The sequence below is a fragment of the Panthera onca genome, chromosome A3 (assembly GCF_046562875.1).
Source record: "Panthera onca isolate mPanOnc1 chromosome A3, mPanOnc1 haplotype 2, whole genome shotgun sequence".
NCBI classification, from domain to species: domain Eukaryota; kingdom Metazoa; phylum Chordata; class Mammalia; order Carnivora; family Felidae; genus Panthera; species Panthera onca.
Genome location: NC_138341.1, coordinates 11,206,467 through 11,233,065, shown reverse-complemented (window position 1 = coordinate 11,233,065; position 26,599 = coordinate 11,206,467). Strand labels below are relative to the sequence as shown.

Here is a 26,599-nt window from a genome sequence, read left to right as displayed (position 1 = left end):
CATTAGAAAGAAAATTAATGATCAACAATTAGAAAAAAAAGCATCAGGAGCAGATGGCTTCACAGCTGAGTTTTTTCTAACCTTTAGAGGACAGATGATCCTCATGTTAATTAAATTATCCCGGGCTTTAGAAAAAGAGCTCCAATTCATTTAAAGAAATGAATAAAGTCTTAGGACTTGACCCTGATAAGGAATGATCCCTCACCTTGCCCTCCCCCCCCCCCCCCAAAGGAAATCTTAGACCAATGTTAGGAATAAAGTCGCTAGAATTCTATATAAAATAATACAAATACAATATAAACAGACTAACAGACCATTTAAAGAATAAATACACTATGGCAAGCAGGACTTCTCTTCCGAATGCAAAAAATTTGATGGCAGCCATAAGACAATTTATTACATACACAAAAGAGAAAAGAGCTCATATTATCAAATCGATTGTTGCTGAAAAGACATTTGCCAAAGAGAGGCTGAACTTCCTAATTAAAACTAAGTTAGCTAGAACTAGGAGGAGTCTCCATAAAATAACCACAAGGACCGTATAGCCCAACACTTCACTGAGTAGAAGGGCAAACGGGGTTCCAAGAAGATCAGGCAGTGATTTCGGAGCAGAGCGGGGAGAACTCAGGTGTCCTCCTACATGGTCTGGATCTACTTGCACCGCGACAGCCTCCTCCTTCGTCACAGGTGTAAGGCCTCATTTTGGTTCTGCTTCAGCCTGAGGTGCTAACATCTTACTGGTGTGAGCTTGGGGTATGTTTCTTTCTTTCTACCCTCAGAGGAGACAGAAAGCCTGTGCTGCCCTCTGGGTGAGTATTGTCATAAGCGCTGCCTCCTGTCCCCTCTTCTCTGTTTCCTGTTTCCTCCACACTGGTCGGCTTCCCTCTCAGTGACCCTGGGCGGGAGTCTCAGTGCCAGGTTGCTGCAGAAGAAACCGAGGCTTAATGAAAGGGTGGGTGAGTTTGGCCGCCACATAATCGTCAGAGCTGGGATTTGAATCTCCATTGATTCCAAACCTCCACTACTTTTCTTACTACACCAACAGCTCCCTCTTGCCTCCCTGGGTGTTCCAGAAAATGGTAGGAGCTGGGTGAGGGCAGAGCAGGTAGCGTCCAGGGCGCCCGAGGAGGGGGGATGGGGAGTGGGGGGAACCGGGCCTTGTGCAGAACAGGATTCTGGGAAAGAGTCATGGCGGCGCCCAGCCCAGCCGCGGCGAGAGGCGCGGGTTGAGGCCTCTGGCTCTGCGGTGGTGCTGCTCCCAGGGATGCAGCGGTGCTCAGACTACTCCCTCTGCCCCCTCACACTTAGTTCTTAAATAGGGATGGCAAAATCAATTTCACAGGTAAGTCTGAGGATTGAGGAAGATCCTGTATGCTGGGCAAGTGTCTGGAAAATACCCTCATTCGGTGAGCGTCTTCAATAGACATGGCTTCCCTTCCTTCAAACCGGGGCATCCACTCTTCCTACAAACGCTTCTCGAGGGCTTTTCTGTGTCAGAGCCAGGTACCTGGACGTGGAGGGCAGTATTAGAAATTAAAATGGGCTTCAGGTTAACCTGACTCATTTTATGTTTTAGAAAAAAAAAACAAAACAGTTTACAATCCTTTTTCTCAATGGTTTTATTTTTATATGATATCGATTCAGTGGGAACTTTTTTCTCTATAGGGTTTGTCTGGGTTTAGAATAGGGGCTCCTGTCCCCCCATCCCAGCTCTGTGCTCTGCCTTTTTGTGTCTCTCTGGCAGTGGCCATGAAGGATTAACAAAAATTTAGATGTGGCACATTTATGCTAATGTATCTATTGCAAAATCACTTTCCCTTCAATTTCAAATCTCCCAGGGAATAACTTGGCAAGAAAGAAGGTGGTAATTTTTGTAGAAATTGGTAACTCTAAACCTTTTATTCTAAAAAAAGGTTTGCTGCTCATAATCTTTCATTCACCAATGGGTATTTTTGAAGCTGAAGTCTAAGGCATTTACTTTGGTTTTAGGGCCTGCTATTCTGAGAGACCATGATTACCAACTACCATCAATAAGTTTTAACTTCACAACTTTCAGCAAAATAATTTTCAAGTTCTTATAGATAATGCGTAGGTAATACCCTTATCAGTAAAAAGTGCTTAGGATTGCTAAAAAAAAAAAAAAAAAAAAAAGTTAAAAATTGTGAAATATGCCATATGCTAATGATTTTTTTTTTTTTTCTAAGGCCATTTGCCAGTATTGAGATAGGGTTTTTTGCTGTGTGGAAGATATGGAAATTTATATCTTACATCATGATACATTCCACTTCCTTGGTTAAAAATCTTTCATTATCTCTTTTGTGAAATGCATCTTTGGGCTCTAGGAACAAAAACCTTAGGAACTATGAATAAGGGATAAATTTTCCTTTTCAGAGTTTTCCCTCCTCTCCCCATCCCCCAAAGGGCAGAAATGATTCGGGAAAGATAGGTATTGACATTTGCAAACAGTAGGTCTTCTAAAGAAAAAAAAAATCTAATTTCTTTGGAAGATGATGTCGGAGTTTGTACACTATTACATTTCAAGTAAATTGCTTGAAGTAGCTCATTACTTCAAAGCACATATTCTGAACTGATCTTAGTTTATTTAAAACTTACATACAAGTACATACACATGTTAACACCTTCCAGTTTTAAAATGTTAGTGCACTTAATTGTAGTATGTGGTTTCCTTGGTGAAATGATGCATACATTTATTGATCATCTAATTTTTCCAGGTGATTTCATGTTTGTGTTTTCCTTATGACCTAGCCTATAAGGCAATTTCCATAATTTCCATTTATAGATTTGGAACCTCAGCAGGGCCATGAAATGTAGTCAAATTTACACATCTAGCAATTGGAGGAATTGCATTTCTAATCTCACACATATTCCACTTCCTTTCCTCTGACAAGCTTGGAAATTAAATCTAGAAAGACTTTTCTCCCAGACCAATGTATCTGTTCCTCAAAGCTCCATATGTAGTAAGGCTGGGAAGTCTATACCTCTTTCTTGGATTTTAAGAAATCGTAGAAGTGTGTTCTAAGTGTGAGTTATGAGGACTCATTTTGGTGTCAAGGAATTCTTTTAGTTTCTGTACTTCCACAGGATGTCCACCTTGGATTTGGAGACGTTCAGCCTTGATTTTTCTCCTCAAGGGTGTGTTGAATCAGTCGGTTCAATGTTTTTCTTCAGAGTATTTATAGAAAATATTAGCAAAACCTGTTGTTTTCTTGATGGCACTATGGCAATTTAAGTGGTGGGTGAGGGAAATGTTTGTTGAGCAGCTATAGTGTGTAAAGTCATAGGTAGCGGCTGCCCAGGTATAAAACTGGATGCCTCTGTTCTTACCAACCATATAGTCAAGCTTAAATCACTGTCAAACAGATGATCAAATTGGGTCACGACAAGGGCATACAAAATGTCCTAGGAATTGAAAGGGGGATGGATGCACTTCTGTTTAGGAGGATAAGAAAATACCTTCTTTAAAAAAAAATATTTTTAACGTTTATTTTTTGAGAGACAGAGCATGAGCGGGGGAGGGGCAGAGAGAGAGGGAGTCACAGAATCCAAAGCAGGTGCCAGGCTCTGAGCTGCAAGCTCAGAGCTCGATATGGGGCTTGAACTCACGAACCTCAAGATCATGACCGGAACCACAATTGGACGCTTAACCGACTGAGCCACCCAGGTGCCCCAGAAAATACCGTCTTGAGTAGAGATATGTGATGGGCCCTGCTGGGGCAAATAAGATTCGAGCAGGTGGTGATGGGGTCTGGTTGGAGGACACTATCCAAGCATAGACCCATAGGGAGGAAACTGGGGAAACATTTCAGCCCAAAGCAAGCCCTTACCCTTAAGTGATTCTTGCACTCTGCTCAGAGCTACTCACTTTGGCCTCAAACTCTACTTCCAAATCTTTCCTAGTTTTCCTGCATCTGACCTTATAACTGGTTTTCTCACTCATGTCTTCACCTTTCTCTTTGGACTTTCTCTTTGGACACACCCAGCTACTTTTATCTGGCTTTTACTTTAAGAATGAAATGTCCTTCTCAATTACTCAACATTTCAGACTCTTTCTCTACATCTTTATACATTGACCATTGAGGGAAAATAGCTTGTCTGGTCTAGTTCAGCCCCCAGAAACTCACATCCCAGTACGGGTCTTCCTGATGTTGCTGTCACTGGGCTCGCTCAGTCCTCCTAGGGAGAACTCGGTGGGTATGTAAAGAGATGTCATTCTGAAACAGAAACAGCTAATTTAATACCTTGCAACTCTATAATTCTTTGGGGAAAGGAATAGCCAGCAAGGAGGCAGGCCAGATTGTAGAAGCCTTTAACAGCAGATGAAAAGTTTGTTTTTGATTTTGTAGACCAGAGAAGGCAATGAAGATTTGTTAGCAGAGGATAAAGTCATCACGATGGAAATGGTGTGATGGATCTGGGGCTGTGTAGGCTGTACAGGGACTAGCAGGAACCTTAGTCTGTGGAGAGAGGGTGGAGAGGAACTGATACATTCTATAGATGTGAACACAAGACAGATGGGAGTTAGTGGCCAATTAGCTTAAATTTCCTTTGGGATCATGTTTATCTACCCAGATCTTGCTTCAAATAAAACAAAAACCATGCCCTCAGCTCCTTTTTATTTTACAGCGCAGTTTTGCAGGAAATATTGGCCTCCTGATCTGAATTTGTCTGAAATAGGAGAATGGCCCTTAGGCTCCTGAAATTAAAATGAGCAAATATGCATTTACCCAAACTTGGGATGCTACTGAGTATTCATCACTTTATTCCTCCTTTGTTTAACACACATTTCTCATTTTATTTATCTTGGGCATTGTGTTTTGAAGAAGGTAGGAGGAAAAGGAATGGTGTTCAGATTTGGATAAGCCAGTGTGGATACAGATCCAGGTATGATAGGGTGACATGGAACCACTGACTGAAGTTATTTTGATAATACCTATAGGTACATCTATTCAGTTTATATTTCATAGTCAATGGTCTAGAGGCCTCTGCCAGGTCCAAGTTATAGGAAGGGAAAAAGATAGTCCCAGTCTTCAGGAGATACATAGTCAAGCAACAGACACGTTCACAGATGATATAAAGGCTCCCGTGGAGTGATGTATAAGGCAAGTGAGGAGGAGAAGCTGCAGGTTTGCTGGAAGTCTTCATGCAGGAGATCATTTGAACTGAACCTCAAGCATTGAGAAATTGGGGAAGGAAAAGACATTTCTGGCAGAAATAACAATGTGTACGATAGCATGAAGGCTTGAAAGAATGATAGAGTGATAACTACTGTGGTATGAGTATATTGTAGATGGTTTGGGAGGGACAAGAGGACAGGAGGAAGGACAGGAGAGGCAGGAATGGAGGCCTCAAATCATTGTTTGAGGCCAGTCTGTGTGTGGTTTTTGCCAGCCCAAGGAGTCTGGAACTTCTCTTGAAGGAAATGAGTGCCATGGAATGTGCTAGAACCAGGGCTGACATGCTTTGTATGTTAGAAATCTGCTCTGGGCTGGGTTACTTGATCTCATACTCCCATCCTACTGCCCCTATTACTTTTCTAGGTAACAGGCTTCTCAAAGGAAGTTGCTGGTTCTCTTTATTTCTTCACTGCCCATTTTGGTTTCTGTTTTCACTGCCCAGTGAAGCTGTTTTTGTTAAGATTACCAAATGTCATTCAAATGGACACTCCTTTGTTTTTCTTCTCTTAAACTCTGTAACAACAATCCACATCATTGTCATCCCCTTTCCTGATCTACTTGTTATCTGCTCTGCCTGAATGTTCTTTCCCTCCTACCTCACAGACTTTTGCTTCTCTAATTTCTTTGCATCCTTCTCTCTGACTTGTAAATGTTAAGAGTCCTCCAGGGCTCAGTCCTGGACCTCTGCTTTCATACTGAAAAATCTCTTTATGGGTGACTTCACCTACAACCTGGATTTTAAATTCAGTGTGTATGTCGATGAATCCCAAATTTATGTCTCTAGTCCTTGTGTATACATTGAACTCCAAATTTATCACTCCTACTGCCTTTTGGACATCTTCCTGTGAATGTCTAATAGACATCAAAACAGAGTTCTTGATCTGCCTCCTCTTTTATTCTCCTAATGCCAAAAGAGGTATACTTTTCTAGTAGTCTGTATCTCAGAAAAGGACATACGTATCTTTCTGATTACTCAATCCCAAAACCCACACATAGGTATAATCGTTGATTTTTCTCCCTTCTCTCTCTCTCTCCTTGTATCATATACATTAGCAAATCTTATCAGTCTACTTTTTTTTAAACTTAAGTTTTTAAAATAAGTTTTATGTTCACAGCAAAATTAAGAGGAAAGTACAGAGATTTCCCATCTACTCCCCACCCCCATATGTGCATAGCGTCTCCCATCAACAACCCCCACCAGAGTGGTATACTTGTTATACTTGTTGATGAACCTACACTGATACATCACATTCATCCAAAGCTCATAGTTTACATTAGGGTTCACTCCTGTTGTACATTTTGTGGGTTTGTATAATGACTTGTATCCATCATTATAGTATCATACAGAGTATTTCCACTGCCCTAAAAAATCCTCTCTGTTCTGAACATTTATCCCTACCAACCACCTCCTTTCCTTCCCTCTCACCCTGACAATCACTGATCTTTTTACTGTCTTCATAGTCTTGCTTTTTCCAGAATGCCATATAGTTGGAATCATAGCGTATGTAGCCCCTTCAGATTGGTTCTTTAACTTACTAATATGAATTTAAGATTTCTCCATGTCTTTCCAAGGCTTGATAGCTCATTTCTTTTTAGCACTGTTTTAGTACTATTCCGTTATCTGGATGTATCACAGTTAATTAACCTGTTCGCCTACAGAAGGGACTTCTTGGTTGCTTCCAAGTTTGGGCGATTATGAATAAAGCTGTTATAAACATCTGTGTGCAGGTTTTTGTGTGGACCTACGTTTTCAGCTCCTTTGGGTAAATACCAAGGAGCATGAATTCTGGATCACGTGGTAAGAATATGTTTAGCTTTATAAGAAACAGCTAGCTGCGTTCCAAAGTGGCTGCACCATTCTGCATTCCCATCAGCAATGGATGAGAGTTTCTGTCGCTCCATTGCCTCACCAGCATTTTGGTGTTGTCAGTGTTCTGGATTTGGGCCAGTCTAATAGATATGTAGGGAGGTATGTAGAGGTATGTAGAGGTTTTTCATTGTTGTTTTGAATTTGCATTTCCCTGATGACAAATAATATGAAGCATCTTCTCATAGGCTTATTTGCTATCTGTGTATCTTCTTTGGTGAGGTTATCTGTTAAGGTATTTGTCTTATTTTAAAATCAGATTGTTTGTTTCCTTATTGTTGAGTTTTAAGAGGTTTGTGTGTGTGTGTGTGTGTGTGTGTTGTGTGTGTGTTGTGTGTGTGTGTATTTTGGATAACAGTTTTTCATCGATTGTGTCTTTTGTAAATTCTCCTCCCACTCTGTGGTTTGTCTTCTCTTTCTTTTGACATTGAAATATTTTGTTGGCTTTTTTGCCCTGTATATAAATCAGTTTGTTGATATCCTCAAAATAACTTGGTGGGATTTTAATTGGAATTGCATTGAGTCTATAAATCAGGTTGGAAGAACTGATACCGCGATGATACTGAATCTTTTTATTCATGAACATGGAATATCTCTTCATGTATTTAGTTTTTTGCTTTTGTTCATCAGAGATTTTTAATTTTCCTCATACAGCTCTTATACATATTTCACTAGATTTATACCGAAATATTTCATTTTCTTGGGTGCTAATGCAAGTGGTATTGTATTTGTAATTTCAGTTTTTACTCCTGCATTGCTGGTATGTAGGAATATGATTGACCTTTGTGTGTTTACCTTATATCCTGCAACCTTTCTATATTCGCTTATTAGTTCCAGGAGCTTTTGTTGTTGCTGTTGTTGTTGATTCTTTCAGATTTTCTACATAGATGATCATGTCATCTGCAAACAAAGCCAGTTTCATTTCTTCCTTCCCAATCTGTTTACCTTTTATTTCCTTTTCTTGTCTTATTGTATTAGCTAATATTTCCAGTACATTGTTGAAAAGTAATGATGAGAGGGGGCATCTTTGTCTTCTTCCTGATCTTATTGGGAAAGCGTTACATTTCTCATCTTTCTGACTTTAAAGGAACATCTCAAATCCTTCCATATCTTTCCATTTCTACTACCAGGTAATGTGTTAAACTCTAGGCCACCATTATCTCTTGCTTAAATAACTGATTTTTTGAGCGTCCAGATTTATTAGCACCCAATCCCATTCTCCACACAGCAATAAGAGTAATACTTTCATACAAAAATTATATATTTTCCTCTTTTTAATGTAGTTCATGAATTCCCATTGAACTTGGAATAAAAATCTCAAACCTAAAACATGACATGGCCTTCAATGCCCTATATTATTTGGACTCAGCCCCCTTTCTGACCTTATATCCTTCCCCTCTCTCTTCTCATATTCTCTATCCACCAAAATCTTTTTTTCTTCCTCTTACCTCAGGGCCTTCACACTTAGAGTTATGTCTGTCTGGAACTGTCTTTCCTTTTGTTTCTGTATGGCTAAATTCTCTCATCATTCAGCTCAAGTGACATGTCTTCTGAGAGACCTTCCCCTATTACACTATTGAAAGTGATCTTCCAGCTACCCTGGAGTAAGCTCACCCTGCTTATTCCCCTCATAACAGATGTTGGTGTTTAAATTTTTGTTTATTTTTGTGTTATGTGCCTCCTCAAATTGGAATGAATGTACTTGAGAAAGAGGTCTGGGGTGTCTTGATCACTGCAATATTTTTAGTGCTAGGCCAGGGCATGCACCTAATAGATGCTCAATAGACTCTTATTTATTACTTATTATATAAGTACAAAATTATGTTATTTCACTCAACCCTGTGCGGCATGCTTTAAATTGTTGATTAGAATAGAATTTCTGATCTTTTCCCCTATCCCTCATCCTGTCCTGTTTCTCACTGTTCCTGGGTGAGTGACCACAACTCTGATGTGGTCAGATTCTAGGATTTCTAGTGAGTATGCATGTGAGAGGTTGTGCACGTGGCAGTGGCTCTTCTTCTGCAGCAGAAGCCTCTCAAGCTGTTGCCCAGTGGCCACACTGCTCCAGCCTCGTAGTCAGATCCTGGTGCTGGCGTGAGTGAGGTTTAGGATGAAGGGAGTGGTTCCCAGAGTTCTTTAGGGTTCTTTGTGTTCTGGCTTTGTTTGCAACACAGCTCTGTGCTGAAATTTGAACAGAAGCACAATTCTGTATAAAAATTAGTACTTTGAGTTCATCTTTGATTGAGGCCTGCCATTACAAAGAGGATGCTTGGCTGGAGGATGGCAGGTTTGGGCATCCTGGGCTCTGAGGGAATCTGTGCTCTCTGCTGGCAAGAGTCCTTGCATCTGCCTCTGGGTAGCTATCCACTGCTCCACTCTCATGTCATATTTAAATTCCTTCACGTTCTACTATCTAGCCTTTTTTTGGAGGGGGGGAGACCCCCTGAGAGGTTGATTTATACAAGGTCATGTTGCTTGTAGTGGTGCAGCTGGTGTTAGAATGCCTGTTTCTTGACTCTGATCTTAGTGACTTTTTGCCCTGAAATTCTGCCCATGAACATTGCCTGTATGTCATTTTCCAGTTTTTTGCTTGTTTGTTTGTGGATTAGCCCTGTTTTTGTTTCCAAGTTCATAGCAACTTGGACCTAAGTATCTGCGTTGATGACTTTTCTTGTGTATCCTACACGTTAAAAGGAGGCAAGAGTGAGCACAAAAATAAAGCATTTAAATATTTGAAATGTATCGTTCAGGTAAAGGGAACAAAATGTAAACTGCCACACTAGTACTAACTTTGTGATGCATATATTTAATATCATCTTACCTTTGTCATATTAGAAACAATGAAGATGCTTTCTGGAGAAAATACGGACACATCTGCAAAGGAAAAGAAAGTGCTTATCAAGAAGAGATGTGTATACACCTTGAGGTTTCTTTTCATTTTCTTTATCCCGACTAAGCACAAAAGTTACCATGTCTTTCAATAGAATCTTTAATATGTAAATGAAATTAGGCAAATGCTTAAGTTGACATATTTTATGCACATTTTACCAGTTCCATACATTTTCACTGCTGTGCTTATGCCTACTATCTCCCCTTGTGACATCTAATTTTAGATTTTATGTAGGCAAATGTTATCACTAGGAGATGCAGGACAGTTCACATGAACAATAAAATAACAAAAGTGTGGATGGGCAGCTGAAGAGATGCAAACGATACTGATTTGCCTGTCTCTGGACAGAGTATTAGAGCATATTGTATTTTTGAGCACTATCATTAACTAAATTTATCAAGCTCCTACTATAAGCGTGTCATTTTTTAATGGCTTATTCGTTCTCTGGGAAAGGCACAGCTCTCTCTCACAACTCTCTGAGGGAGAATTAAAGACAAAATGTAGTTCTTAGGAACATGTTTAGGCCATGATGCTAGATGATGAATAATTTAGTGGGAAGAGTGATTAAACTTTTCTCTTATGCAGAACACGTTTTGGATTATTTTGTTCCCCTGATAATTTCTTTTTGAGGATCACCTTTTATTCGATGCAGCTGACAGCATGGAAATGTCCTAGTTGAGAGGACCTTCCCAGTGACTCCATTTTGGAATACTAAGCATGGAGCCTTGGAAAAGGAGGCATTAATAGTTCAGGCAAGTTTTTGTTCCGCTTTGGGAGAAGATCTTACCTTTTCCTAGGTTCATCTTTCCATGACGCCTCTTACAATGATAAAATTTTGAGGGTGAAGACTGGGGTGTGGGTCTGGGTAAATGGTTCTAGGAGTCTGCTTAGTCATGCTCTTTGTCAAGAAGGGCAGAATGAATCCTGATAGCTAAAGTATGGTTCAACATTTGACAAAATAGGATTAAATAGATTAGAATAAAACTTTGGATTTAAGATCAGAGCTATTATTTGCATTAGTCATGACTAATACACTGAGCATACATTGAGCTGAGCATTGTGGCCACCTGGGTGTGGTGATAAGGGGGGTGGACATTGACAGGGGAAGTGCTGGGAGTGCTAGCCTAATGGCAGAAGCAGCAATCAATGGAGTTATTCTTTCTCCTTCCCTTCCATGTTACTTTGTTAGAACAGGTTGCACTGATACATTCTTCTCCCTGCCCCCCCATCCTCATCTCTGTTCTTCTCTGAGATTTACAATTACATGTATTTTATACTCATTTTGGCAAGTTCCCCAGTTATCTCTTATCCAGATAAAGTCCGTTCTCTAGCACAGCCTTTGGCAATCTTTTCCTAGTAAAAGGCCAGTCGGTAAACATTTTAGGCTTACTGGACCATACAGTCACTGGTGTAACTACTCAACTCTGCCATTGCAGTGCAAACACAGGACATAAATAATACGTGAATGAATAGGTATGGCTGTGTTCCAATAAAACAAAAACAGGTGGTCAACTGGATTTGATCCAGAGGCCCTAGGTGCCAAACAATCTAGTGGATTCCTTGGAAAATATTCTTAAATCTAGTATTCCCTGAGCTTTTAAATGTTTATGATTGTTCTGCTTTAGACTTGATTTTTTTAAATGTATTTATTTTTTAAATTTATATCAAAGTTAACATATAGTGTAATAATGACTTCAGGAATAGAATTTAGTGATTCATCACTTACATATAACACCCAGTGCTCATCCCAACAAGTGCCCTCCTTAATGTCCATCACTTATATAGCCCTTCCCCCGACCCAGCACCCCATGAGAAACCCTCAGTTTGTTCTCTGTATTTAAGAGTCTCTTAGGGATTTATCCCTCTCTGTTTTTATATTATTTTTGCTTCTCTTCCCTTACGTTCATCTGTTTTGTATCTTAAATTCCACACGTGTCAAATCATATGATATTTGTCTTTCTCTGACTGCCTTATTTCACTTAGCATAATACACTCTAGTTCCATCCACGTGTTGCAAATGGCAAGGTTTCATTCTTTTTGATCACTGATAAACTTGATTTTTGAAGGACATCTGGACTGGCTATAGAATCCTTGGTTCATCCTTTCTCTGTGGCCATAAAAAATTTTTTCTATGCTGCTTTTCAGAACTATGATGCCAACCTGATGCCAATTTGATGCCAAATGATGCCAATTTTTTTTCTTTGTAAGTAACTTTTTTCCATTGCCCTGGAGGCCAGAAAATTTTTATTTTTATTTTTATTTTTGGCCTTAGAGTCCAATAGTTTTCCTAGAATATGCCTTAAAGTTGAAGATTCAGGGTAAATTTTCCCAATTACATTGTGGGTCTTTTAAATATGAATGTTCAGGCCTTATTTTGAAATTTTTCTTGGATTATAACCTTCAATATTAGTTCTATTCCATTATTTTCATTTTCTTCAGAAACTACATTATACATATGCTGGATCCTCTTTGATTGTCTTTGAAAAAGATTTTGAGTTTTACCTTGTGAGTTTTTTTTCTTCTCCTGGCTCTTGCATTACTCTCTTCATTGCCTCTTTTATTTTCAGCAAAATCTATGCTCCGTATTACCTTATAATTTTTTTTTTATTTCTTAGATGATTTTGTCTTTTTCTTCAACTTTTTAAAAAATGTTTTTATTTATTTTTGAGAGAGAGAGAGAAAGAGAAAGCTGGGGAAGGGCAGAGAGAGAAACAGGGACAGAGGATCCAAAGCAGGCTCTCCACTGACAGCAGCAAGCCTGATGTGGGGCTTGAATTCACAAATTGTGAGATCATGACCTGAGTTGAAGTTGGATGCTCAACTGACTGAGTCACCCAGGTGCCCCTCTTCAACTTCTTTCTTAAATTTGTTCAACATACTTTATATATAAGTTTTTTCCTGAGTTTTGGTTTTCTAATTCATGGTGTTAGTTTATATTTGGCATTGCTTATTTAACTACATGCTGGCCTCTTATTGTTTTTCTGTACTTTGGTTGCAATTTATAGAATATTTAATTGAGAGTTTTTGGTTCTCCCTTTTTATTTCCTTCTTACAGTGGTTTCCCATGCATTTTGCTATCTTTTCCTATTTATTCTGAGAGGTCTTGGATTTTTTGAAATAGCAATAAACAATTTATCTATGAAGAGATTTGGGGGATTTGGGATACCTACTGTACCTACTGGATTTCCTTTTTCATGGGTCCCCTCTTGTGTGTATTAAAGAAAATGAATGCCCCCTTTCCTCTTTCTTTTTGGGGGATGTGTGCTGCTCAGTAGTGTCTTCTACCTCTGTAATATTATTTCTTTTCCGTCACTAGCAAGTCTTCAAGGGATGGTTCTTTCTCCAAGCTGGTTCCCTCTTCCCCAGAACTAGTGTTTTCCCAAGACTGACACTGTTACACTTGTGTACTTTCAGGTGGCTTCCTCTAGGTTGTCTAGTAGTTGGTCCACCTGCTTTTGGACACTTCATTGGAATTCCCTTGTTTAGAGTGTCTCCTCTACTGAGCATGGTGTTACCTGCATTTCTCTGTCCCTAGGAGTGTGGTGCACTCTCCAACAAATTTGGATGGTTTCTATCACTGTGCCTTCACCAATCTTTATCTTTATGTAGGGTCTAGTCTGCTGTCAATTCCATTTAGTGTATTTCTAATCTCAGGATATTCTTCATGTCTAGAAGTTTGATTTGGGTTTTTAAATATTTTTCATATATTTGTTTGCCTTCTGGAAAATAAGGAGTGTAGTTGTAATAGATACTTTAATATCTTTGCTAACTTTTATCTGCTTAATTTTTTTATTGATACATTTTTTTTCTTCTTGCCATAGGTGACTTTTTTTTAGATTCATTGAATAGCTGTAATTTTTATTGGATGCCAGATATTGTGAATATGTGTTGTATGCTGGATTTTTAGTGTTTAAAAAAATTTTTTTTTTGCCTTTTTTACCCCTGGCACACAGTTAAATTTCATGGATATAATTTGAATTACTTGAGGCTTGACTTTAAGCTTTGTTAGGACCTGAAGAACCTTTAATTAGTGCTAATTTGGCCCACTGCAGAGGCATTGCTCTTTTCGGGATTCTACTCAGTGTCCATCTGTTTGGAAGCCTCTTCCATTTATTTACTTGCTTACCTATTTTTATAAAATTTTTATTTATTTTAGAAAGAGAGGCAGAGAGAGAGAGAGCAAGCGACCATGAGTGGGGAAGAGGGGCGAGAGAGAGAGAGAGAGAGAGAGAGAGAGAAAATCCTAAGCAGGCTCCATGCTCAGCCTGACACAGGGCTTGATCTCACGACCATGAGATCATGACCTGAGCCGAAACTGAGAATCCGATGCTTAAGTGACTGAGCCACCCAGGCGCCCCAAGGCCTCTCTCATTTAGCCACCAGGAACACAGACTGACTCTGACCTGTGTGAGTCATGAGGATTGTTCAGAATGCCCCTTCTTGGTGGATTTTCCCTGGACTCCTTAGTTTTCTCAACACCCATGCTCTGATCAGTACTCAGGCAAAGACTCGAGGGGGCCCTCTGCCACTCCTTGGGGTTCTGTCTCTCTCTGTGAGGTGCTCTCTTCTCTGGTACTATGCTCTCTGGGTTCTATCCTGCTGGCTTCTCTGAAATCTAAACTCTGTCTCTGCCATTTGGGGAAACTGAGCGTCGAGCTCAGTTTAGATTTCCCTCCCCTGTGTTGTGCACAGGCAGTAAATTGGGGCATTTGCAGGGATCCCTTGATTTGTTTCCCTTCTCTCAGGGACCACTCTTAAGCTCTGCCTTTGGCCAAGGTTAGAAAATCATTGTTTTTTTTTTTTTAATGTATTTTGTTCAGTTTTTAAATGAAAGTAGGAAAATTAATTCAGTGCCTGTTACTCTCTCATGGCTAGAAGCAGAAGCCCCATTCAACTCTATGGCTATTACTCATCAGTGTTGACCCTTTGTGCCTGTGGTCCTACAGGTGGGGAAAGGAATCGCCACTCTGGCTGTGCAGCACAGAGTAGAATATGTTTGACATCTGGGTGATTATCTGGGATATCTCTTGCTACTTTGGGGCCAAATTTTGGTGGAAAATAGATAAGGGCAGGGGCCATAACCTGAGGAGGAAATGGTGGTCAGATACCTCATGGAGCTCAGATACCTCATGGATAAGGAATTCAGTCACCTCACCCTTAAAACCACTGAGACCAGCAGCAGCGCTGGCTGGCAGTGAGAGGACTCTAGAGAGAGCGGAGGAGGACCATGGGGTGTGACAGGTGCAGCCCAGTGAAACCAGGTGCAGAAGTGGGGGCTGTAGTTTGTTGCATTAACCAGCCCACATCCTGGGGCACTAATACATAAGGGAGGGAGTGCGGAAAGTGAGGCACAGTAGGGGTGAAGCCAGCAGTGGGTGCATTTATGAGCTGGATACCACTGTGAGTGACTGAGGCTCAGTCTTGCTAGAGACTTCCTGAATGACCATTTACAATAAACTCAGTATTATCCACCCGAAGGATAGGGAAGCTGAAGTATTTTCCACAGAGTCTCAGCGTGTGAAATCTTGCATTTCTGGACAGCCCTGCATAAGGTCTAGGCACTAATCTGGTTGCAGGGGAATATCCTCAGTGGACAGGCGTAAAGGTGCAGGTACTTGAGATAGGAGGTTGTCATCAGGCTTGGGGTCAACAGCAACAGCATTTAACATACAATACAATTTGCTTGTTTCCTGTCTCCTTCTACTAGTTGTGAGGACCATGAGGGCAGAGACTGGTTCATGAGCACCACCTCTCAGCAATCCCTCCATCCCCTACTCTCTGCTATAAGCCAACGTGTGTCTTTATAGTTCATAGCTTTATCAGAACCACATGGAAGTGTGGTAAGGAATATTTTTCTAAAGGAAGATAGAGGGAAAGGGATGTTGGGAAGACAGAGCCATACAGATGAACTACACAAGACACATTAGCTGCAAAGCCCCTGTTTTATTGGGGGCACTAAGCATAAAAAGAGGGAAAGCACATAGCTAGTGACATCCCTGAAGAAATCAGAAGGCTTCTGATCCCTGGGCTAAAACACACCAAGATAATATACTAGCCACGTCTACAGCCTTAGCTGTAGAATAATGAGAAAAGTCTCAGGACAGCAGCTTTGGTGAGAAAGGATTTTCAGGTAATACCACACGTCTGTTGTATGAATATATCTTTGTACTTAAAAAGATGTGTATTTATTTTGAGAGAGAGCACAAGCACCAGTGGGGAAGGGGCAGAAAGAGAGAGGGAGAGAGGGGATCTCAAGCAGGCCCAATCTCATGAACTGTGAGATCATGACCTGAGGTGAAATCAAGAGTAGGATGCTTAACCTGTGAGCCAGGTGCCCCTGTTGGTACTTCTACACGGAACCTTATTTCCTAGTCATTGTCAGGAGTTTACTTACGAGTGTTTCCAGAGTACAATTTCAGTCATTTTCAACAAATCCTATTATTACTGTCCTGTTAAAATCCAAAATTAAAACAACTACTTCAACTATTAAAAAGAGATAAAATAAATGCCCTGAAGCACCTGGACTATGTTAATCTGGATCCCTGACTGTACCAACCAGATGGGAGGCGTGGGGCAGTGGGAAGATCAGAAGCTTTGGAACCAGACCCATGTGGATGTAGCTTCCAGCCTTGCTGTTTGTAAGCTATCACATTGGGCAAGGTGCTTAACCTTTCTGACTTCCAATTTCCTTAATTGTAAAACGAAGCTAATAATTGAGATGATCCACGTAAAACACACAGCGGTACCTTGTACGTGGAAGGCAGGCGCCTCATCAAAGGTGTAGCGATCCTCAAGGTCTAGTAACAGAGCAGAGTAAAAAGTGGATCCTAGCTCACTTGGTTGATATGGGACATACTTTTTCCTTTCCCCCCTGTCTCTGCATGACTGTCACAATGATTAGAAAGGAAAACATTTACTAGTTCCAAGACCAGAGTAAGCAGTCAAATCTGCAATTTCCTTTTTATTTTTTTTTAAATATATGTAAACGGGTTTAAGAAAAATGTATGGACACAAACTATATCAACATGTTCCCAAACAAACAAAAAACCCAGGCTCTCAGAAGACAGGAGGGACTACACTATCTTTCTTATTTTTTTTAACAATCATGCACATGATCTTGACAGTGTTCTGATTCACAATAATAACCACTCCTTACTTGCAACCGCTTTTCAGTTTACAGAGCACTTTCACACACATGCCAGTGCTCACAGATGCTTGCTGAACTGGTAAATAGAGAAGCCACAGCGGGCAGCTCAAAACTTCACATTCAAAATACAGACCCTGCCAAATGAAGATGTTTGCCCTTGGCTGGGTCTTGAGGTAGAACATTCCTATATTTGCTCGTCTAGCCCGGTTGGTCAGGTCTTCCCTGAGAGATGCCTGACTCCATGCTTCCTTGGACTTTTTATATCATTTGCAAACATAACATAATTAATCTACCAATCTGTCACCCCTCTGCTCTCCTGAGCTGTGATGTCGAGGCAAAACTGTCAAGAAGTGGTTTGGACTGCTTTCTGTTCAGAAGACTGCTATGGCTCAATTCATATTTTATTGACTCCTGGAATGTGGCCAGCAAGGCTGGCGTCCTGACCTAGCCACAGACAAGTCTGTAAACTCCACTTAATGATATAGCAGCTTGTTTCATTTACCCAATAGGAGGTTTTATTTGCCACTCTTAAGCTCTTCCAGTTTATTTTGTTTGCTTTCCATTCCTCTGCATAGCTTGTAAACCATTCAAGATCTTTGTGGCATAAAATTTGGTGGTGTTTCTATGACTAACCCAGTCAAGTATATATCATCATTATTGTTCAGAGTGTCACGGTTAGATCTGGTACTTGTTAGTAGTGTCTTAGTATCAGAGTTCTCCAAAGCCCTTTTTGAATGGTGAGGATATCGTGGAAAATGTTAAACCAAGATGCATCTCACATCATCTTTTTTTGTGGTCCAAATGAATATTGACTCTAATTGCTGATCGTCATTAAATCTGCTTACTACTATTTTTCAGAAATACCCCTGTGTCTCAACAGGAAGTCCCATGCCCTCAGACATCAATTTTCAGCCACATGACCTCATTTGACCATTATATTTTAATCAGTACTTGATTAAGAAGAATGAGAATATTTGACTAGGTACTTGGAAAAATGGATTCCACTTATATCTTTGCCATTTCAGGCTTTGACAAGTCATTTCACATCTCTGGAATTTGACTCCTGCATTCAAAAACCAAATACAGAAAATCCTAGATTAATGTGCATCCGTATAATATTGGTGTTGCTATTGTAATATATTCTAGGGCTATTTGAACTAGCAATTTATAACACACTAGGAACCAAACATTTTCTGCCCCACCACCATAGGAATCAATGGAGAAACAGAGGAGACAGACAGCTGGAGATAAAAAATATTACTGGTATCACCAGGTTGGAGAACATAGATCTATATCCAGAGTCAGTGTTTCTCTTATCACCCATTTGGCCCAAACCCCCAGAACTGGTAGTCACTCACTGCAAAGGGAGAGCCTGCACAGTTCTTACAGGCGCCTCGTGCCCTTTCCCTCTGGACCTGCTACCCTACTCATTCACACTGAAATGTCCATTACTAAAAACAGGCAACAGGCGCCTGGGTGGCTCAGTCAGTTGAGCATCCGACTTCAGCTCAGGTCATGATTTAACGTTTTGTGAGTTCAATCCCTGCATCAAGCTCATTGCTGTTAGTGCAGAGCCTGCTTCAGATCCTCTGTCTCCCTCTCTCTCCCTCCCTCTCTCTCTCTCTCTCAAAAATAAATACTTAAAAAATAAAACAGTTGAAAGGGGTGTTGATACAAAGGATGTACAAGGTTAGTTAGCGAGCAAGAGGGGAAGGTGGTTTGAGTCTCTATTGCCCTCCCCTTCCTGAAGTTTTACAGATGGGGAAACAAGCCCAGAGAGGTGGGAGTGACTTATTGAGGCTCTTGTACAGGTAAGGAGCCGCAAAACGGAGAGAGGTATTTCTTACTTGCTTTTGATACAGAAATCCTTGTTGGAGGAAATCCAACAATGAATAATAAAGATCAAAGCTGAGCTGCTCTGGGGTGCGTGGGTGGCTCAGTCAGTTAAGTGTACGACTCTTGATCTCAGTTCAGGTCTTGATCTTAGGGTTGTGAGTTTGAGCCTTGTGTTGGGCTCCATGCTGGGTGTAGAGCCAAAGCTGCTCTGATTGAAGTGGGTTGGGAGACCAAGTGATCCACTTGTTATGTGCCCTTTTCCCAGAGGAGGTCCTTGAGGAAGTCCCATGCACAGAGGGCTCTCTAGAGCAGCAGAAGTGATAGCAGCCTACAACAATTACAGTTGCACACTGTATCTAATAATAACAAGTTACCACTTGGTGCATTGTTCTGATGTAATGCTATGCACTGTTCTAGGTGCTTTATATGCATCTTATTTTTTTTTAATTTATTTGAGAAAGAGCATGTGATCAGAGGAGGGGCAGAGAGAGAGAGAGAGAGAGAGAGAGAGAGAGAGCAAGCACCAAAATCAAGAGTTGGATGCTTAACCAGTTGAGCCTATGCATCATCTTATTTAATCCTTCCAACAGCACCTACCATGTAGACTCTATAATTATACCCATTGTACAGATGCCTTAATTGAGTCAAGGAGATGTTAAATAAATGGCTCAAAGTCACACAGATAGTAAATAACAGCTCAGGTAGCTGGAGTAGTATGATTTTGCAGCTTTTGTTCGTCACTGCAGCGCTCTGGGTCTGTATGGTGCTGGGTATTCCAAGAAGCTCACCACGAAGGTGTCTGTTTACAGTCAGTAGAAGAGGGAGCTGACCCTCCGAAAGGCTGAGGAACTAAGACTAGAGCATCTATTATAAACCGGAGAGTGGGATTTGCATATACGCTCTGTCTCTACTTCTTCTGTTTCTTGAGTTTAACTTCCGAGCGCTGTGCAATGGCATTCACAGTCTGAGAATAAAGGAGACCTGGTTGAAGCCTTTATTTATTTATTTATTTTTGCTCATTACTTTCCATCAGGTGACCTCCAGGAAGGCAGTAAGCTTTTTAAATCTCAGTTTGTCTACAAAAAATAGGTATTATAAGTGTTGGGAGATAATTCTCCTTGAATCTCTCAGGTTTCTACACAGCCAGGTATTAACAGCCAAATTGTTTTCTACTATCTTCGCAAGAATGTTTATAGAAGCAAATGGTCTTGGAAAGATATGGCGACTCCTCCTAGAGCAAATTTAATCACCCTTGGGATGATAAAGATAGAAATGTCTCCCTTTCCACCCCAGAACAGATTTGCTCACATTTCAGGGTAATGAAGATAATGGGTCTCCAGAGGGGAAGATGAGAAGCTTTGTCAGAACTTTTACATAAGAATAGAGTCTCCTAATCTCAGCATTCCTGAAACATGACACTGATGTGTCACTTCTGGGTCAAAATGTCTAAGAAGTGGGTGTGCCTTCTTCACAATCTTCCTTTGCCCTCATTGACTGAGTGGAGGGGACAGTGGTATCATAGGAGCAGGGGCTTCCACAAAACCAAGAAGCCTGAATCTCTGCATTAGACTGTAGAAGGCCACCCAATCACAGACACCCACATTGGACTCCAATGTGAGTGAACAAAGAAGTTTCATTGAGGTAAGTCACTTAGAATTCAAGGTTTACTTACGGTAGCATCTAATATTACCTTAATCAATACAGACTGTATGCAGAAATAGCATTTATGAATTGCTTTCCAAATGCCCAATATCCTGCTAAGAAATTTCACATGCACTATCTCATTTAACTGTGGATTCAACCTTAAAATTATTTTTAATTTTACAGGTGGAGAACCTGAAACTCAGAAAGATTACATATTGCTTGTGGTGGTGGTGGTTGTTTTTTCTTACAAGATCACACAGCAAGTAGAAGGCCAAGGTAAGGTTAAAGCCTGGTCTCTCGGATTAAAAAAAAAAAATTATGCTATCCCTTTCTTTAAAAGCTAATTATTTTATCATAGATTCTTTAAATAAATATGGCTCACACACAGAATGCCAGGAATAGCTGAGAACGAAACCAGGGATCACTCGTGCTTGCTTGATTCCCTCCCTGAATTGTGTCTTGATCGGTTGTTCTTTGTTTTATGAATTTAGCCATTCTTTGCTCATTGACCCTTGGCTCCAGACTTCAGCCCTTATCCTCGCTGGGGACATTATTGCTCTCCTGATGGGTTAGATATGTTCTTCGAGGTCTGCTGCATGGTCCTCCCTTCTGGCAATTGGCACAGGGAACAATGAATGTGAGAAGCCCCACATTCCACTCTGGCCTTCTAGGACCTGTACTTACCAAGACGACGCTGCCTCACCTCCTTTCCCACTAGGGAATCAGAATGATGCTGATGTTATAAGAGTATTTCCAAGGTGTTTCTCGTTGCCTGTTTGCAGTGCATTGCCAGGCTCTTAAAGAATGCAATATAAATTTTAAGCCCAGTAGTAAAGTATAAGTTACTACATAATAGAACACTTAAATTATGGAGGGGAGAGCATCATCCTGAGATTTCTCAAAGGAGTACTTGTGGAAGGGCTATGTCTGCTCAGTGTAACCCTTGAAAGCAGTAATGCTATCTAAAATCCGTGTTTTTCAAGAACTAGAAAGGAAAGTGTTTAGTTTTTCTAAACTGGCATGTGCGTGTTGTTTCCTCTGGCAGACTGGAGACTCCTCCAGACAGATCACAAAGGCTTCCTCTCCCTTTGTCTCTCCCTTACCCTCAGGTTGCTGATGTACTTAAGTGCTCATAAATTCTGGGGGCCCTTATTAGTCCTTGGAGAAGATACTAACCTTTCCCATAGACACCAGTGAGGTAAATAAAGACCATTAGACAAAATACATACCTATTATGTTGGTATTAAGTATTGAGAACGATTCCCAAATGAATAATGTAGTTATTTAAATTAGATTCACTGGGCATTTGCAAGGTGCCAGATTCTAAGACATGTACTGGAGTTGCAAATGAGCAGAAGACAAAGTTCTGGCTTTCAAGAGGATTATGGACTACTAGGAGAAGTAAGCTTTCACAAAGCAAAATTTAGGGGTAACTAAGAGGTACAAAGTTGTATGTGGCCTATAGCTATTAATGATTCAGCCCCATGAACAAAAATGTTCCCACCAAGAAAAATCCAGGCTCATATAGCTTTCCCAGAAAATTCTACCAAATAATTAAGGAAGAAATCTTATATAAAATCCTACTGAGAGAGAAGACATGATAATATTTCCTATTGGTCTTATGACTTGAATAGTAAAATTTGACCAGGATATTACCAAGAAGAAGCATTAAAGGGCAATCTGACTTGAGAACTTACATTTCTGAAATATCTAGTTTGGACATGATAGATTGCCCTTTTTGACACATGACAGTTCAGTATGTTCATACATTGTTAAGGATTTTTTTATGTGTGTCCATGACCATCATCATTTGCCAATGGTATGATTTTGCATGTCACAAATCTAAGAGGATACACAGGTCACTTAGCAAAATTAAAAAGGGAATTTAGGGATCCGTGGGTGGCTCAGTTGGTTAAGCGTCCAACTCTTGATTTTGGCTCAGCTCATGATCTCACATTCTGTGGGATTGAGCCCCACCTCAGGCTCTGTGCTGACAGTGCCAGCACAGAGCTTGCTTGGGATTCTCTCTTTTTCTCTCTTAGTATAAATAAATAAACTTAAAAAAAAATAGAAAACAAATTTAGAGGAATGAATCTAATCTAAAGATGTGGAACACCTCTAGGCAGAAAATTTGGGAGAAAATAATAAAAGCTAAGTAAATGGAGACGTATTCTATGTCCATGGAGTGCAAGACTCAACCTAATCAAGCTGTCAGTTATTCCTAAATGCATGTATGGATTCAATTTGATTCCCAGCAAAAGTCCAATAGTTGGTATGACTATGCACAGAATTATTCTATTTCTGTGGACTAGTAAAGGGTCCCAAACAGCTAATACACCCTCGAAAAAGAGAACTTGCTACACTAAATACAAAGATTGGTTTTGAAGCTACAGTAAGTAAGATAGCAAGGGAGTAAAGGATAGGCAGATAGTCAAGTGGGACAGACTTGAGATCCCACAGACTTACAGACAGATACAACCGCCCCCCCCTCCCACAACACACACAAGCGCTTGATTCATGGCGCTGCAATAAGTTGATGCCAACCTCAAGCCATATGCCAAATCAGTGAAAGTCAAAATGATGACATTTCTTGAAAATTGAGAAGAATATCTTCATGTCATTGGGGTAACTTTTTTTTTAACTAAATAAAAAAAAAAAAGTATTAAGCAGGGGCGCCTGGGTGGCTCAGTCAGTTGAGCGTCCGACTTCAGCTCAGGTCATGATCCGTGGTTTCGAGCCCAGCATCAGGATCTGTGCTGACAACTCAGAGCCCGGAGCCTGCTTCGGATTCTGTGTCTCCCTCTCTCTCTGACCCTCCCCTATTCATGCTCTGTCTCTCTCTGTCTCAAAAATAAATAAAACATTAAAAAAAATTTTTTTTTAAAGTATTAAGCGTAAGAAAAAACTTGATAGAATATGGTAAAATGTAAAACTTCTGTTCATCAATAACCTTCATTTAAAGAGTAAAAAAAAAATCGTGAGAAAACCTGCTTGCAATACATGTAACTAACAAAGGGCTTTTACCTAGAAAAAAAGGAGCTCTTAGGAGCTCCTGGTGGCTGTCGGTTAAACATCTGACTGTTGATTTCAGCTCAGGTCATGATCTCATGGTTTGTGAGTTTGAACCCTGCAGTTTGGGATTCTCTCTCCCTCTCTCTCTGATATCCCACCTCAAAATTAATAAACATTTTTAAAAATTAGAAAAGAAAGTATAAAGATCTTCTATAAATCAATAACAGAAAGACAACCTGACGGGAAGGAGGAACCAGGCAAGATAATAGAACAGACATTACACAAAAGAGGGTATCTAAATGGTTCATACACAGATGGACAGGTGTTCAGCTTTATTAGGTAGCAAGGAAATGCCACATGTGGGGCCCTGACACACCCACCAGAACGGCTGAAACTAAAAAGACACCCGGTATTGAGTATTGGTGAGGTTGTGTATCAACTGGAACCCTTATTTACTACTGATGGTTGTATAAATTGGTATGGTTGCCAAAAACATAGTTTGCAATCTTCTAAAGTTGGCAATACTATGCAATTTCTTGACCTAGCCATTCCATTCCAAGTTAATTACCCAACAGATGTGTCTACCAGGTGATAAGTGTGCTCATAACAACTTTATTCATAATAACCAAGATAACTCAGGGATCCCCGAGCCAAAAAAAAAAAAAAATGAGTACTATATCCCAGTGAAAAGACATGAACTGTAGTAATACAGAGCAAAGCACAACATATTTGCAAATATGTTGAAGGTAAGACATTAGACATAAAAGAATGTGCCCCATATGATTCCATTTGTATAAAAGTCAAAATAGGTATAATTCTACTCTACTCTGAACTGGAGTGATTAAGGATGTATAATTGAGTGCTAAAATAGGAAGAGAAGGAAATGATTACCATAAATTAAGACAGTAGTTCTGTTAAGAGGAAGGGACCTGGTTGTGATTAGGAAAAGCTAGCTTTTGGAATTGGAAATGTTCTATTTCTTGACTTGAGTGGGAGTTATGTGGATATTTATATTTATTGAGTTTTATATTTATTTATATATACATACTTTCCTGGACATGTGTTGTATTTTACACACACGCATACACACACACACACACACACACACACACACACACACACAAGGTTAAAAAACCTACATCTTCCTTTCTTTTATTTATTTATTTTTAATTTATTTTTTTATTTTTAAAAATTTACATCCAAATTAGTTAGCATATAGTGCAACAATGATTTTAGGAGTAGATTCCTTAATGCCCCTTACCCATTTAGCCCATCTCCCCTCCCACAACCCCTCCAGTAACCCTCAGTTTGTTCTCCATGTTTATGAGTCTCTTCTGTTTTGTCCCCCTCCCTGTTTTTATATTATTTTTGTGTCCCTTCCCTTATGTTCATCTGTTTTGTCTCTTAAAGTCCTCATATCAGTGAAGTCATATGATTTTTGTCTTTCTCTGACTGGCCATCTTCACTTAGCATAATACCCTCCAGTTCCATCCACGTAGTTGCAAATGGCAACATTTCATTCTTTTTGATTGCCAAGTAATACTCTATTGTGTGTGTGTGTGTGTGTGTGTGTGTGTGTGTGTGTGTGTATGTATACACATATACACATGTGTGTGTGTGTATGTATGTGTATATATATATACACATACATACACACATACACACCACATTTTCTTTATCCATCCATCCATCGATGGACATTTGGGCTCTTTCCATACTTTGGCTATTGTTGATAGTGCTGCTATAGACATGGGGGTGCATGTGTCCCTTCAAAACAGCACACTTAGGGGTGCCTGGGTGGCTCAGTCAGTTAAGCGGCCGACTTCCGCTCGGGTCATGATCTAGAGGTCCGTGAGTTCGAGCCCTGTGTTGGGCTCTGTGCTGACAGCTCAGAGCCTGGAGCCTGTTTCAGATTCTGTGTCTCCCTCTCTCTGACCCTCCCCCGTTCATGCTTTGTCTCTCTCTGTCTCAAAAATAAAAATAAAAAAAAAAGTTAAAAAAAATTAAAAAAAAACCAAAAAACAAAAAACAAAAAAACAGCACACCTGTATCCCGTGGATAAATACCTAGTAGTGCAATTGCTGGGTCGTAGGGTAGTTCTATTTTTAGTTTTTTGAGGAACCTCCATACTGTTTTCCAGAGTGGCTGCACCAGCTTGCATTCCCATCAACAATGCAAAAGAGATACTCTTTCTCCACATCCTCGCCAACATCTGTTGTTGCCTGAGTTGTTAATGTTAGTTATTCTGACAGATGTGAGGTGGTATCTCATTGTGGTTTTGATTTGTATTTCTCTGATGATGAGTGAAGTTGAGCATTTTTTCATGTGTCGGTTGGCCATCTGGATGTCTTCTTTGGAGAAATGTCTCTTCATGTCTTTGCCCATTTCTTCACTGGGTTATTTGTTTTTTTGGGTGTTGAGTTTGATAAGTTCTTTATAGGTTTTGGATACTAACCCTTTATCTGATATGTCGTTTGCAAATATCTTCTCCCATTCTGTCAGTTGCCTTTTAGTTTTGTGGATTTTTTCCTTCGCTATGCAGAAGCTTTTTATTTTGATGAGGTCCCAGGAATTCATTTTTTGCTATTGTTTCCCTTGCCTCCAGAGACGTGTTGAGGAAGATGTTGCTGTGGTCAAGATCAAAGAGGTTTTTGCCTGCTTTCTCCTTGAGGATTTTGATGGCTTCCTGTCTTACATTTAGGTCTTTCATCCATGTTGAGTGTATTGATGTGTATGGTGTAAGAAAGTGGTCCAGGTTTATTCTTCTGCATGTCTCTGTCCAGTTTTCCCAGCACCACTTGCTGAAGAGACTATCTTTATTCCATTGGATATTCTTTCCTGCTTTGTCAAAGATGAGTTGGCCACACGTTTTGTGGGTCCGTTTCTGGGTTCTCTATTCTGTTTCACTGATCTGAGTGTCTGTTCGTGTGCCAGCACCATACTGTCTTGATGATTACTGCTTTGTAGTATAGCTTGAAGTCTGGGGTTGTGATGCCTCCTGCTTTGGT

At 40.2% G+C, this 26,599-nt stretch overlaps 1 long non-coding RNA gene across 1 annotated transcript in view; it reads left to right on the top strand.

The window, feature by feature from the left end:
- Positions 1–1,191: 1,191 nt before the first annotated feature.
- LOC132689251 (uncharacterized) overlaps positions 1,192–26,599 on the top strand; it is a 226,300-nt gene continuing 200,892 nt past the window's right edge. Inside the window, exons 1-2 of the long non-coding RNA XR_009614935.2 lie at positions 1,192–1,342; positions 20,763–20,855. This is a non-coding gene — a long non-coding RNA (uncharacterized LOC132689251). The remainder of the gene's footprint in view (positions 1,343–20,762; positions 20,856–26,599) is intronic.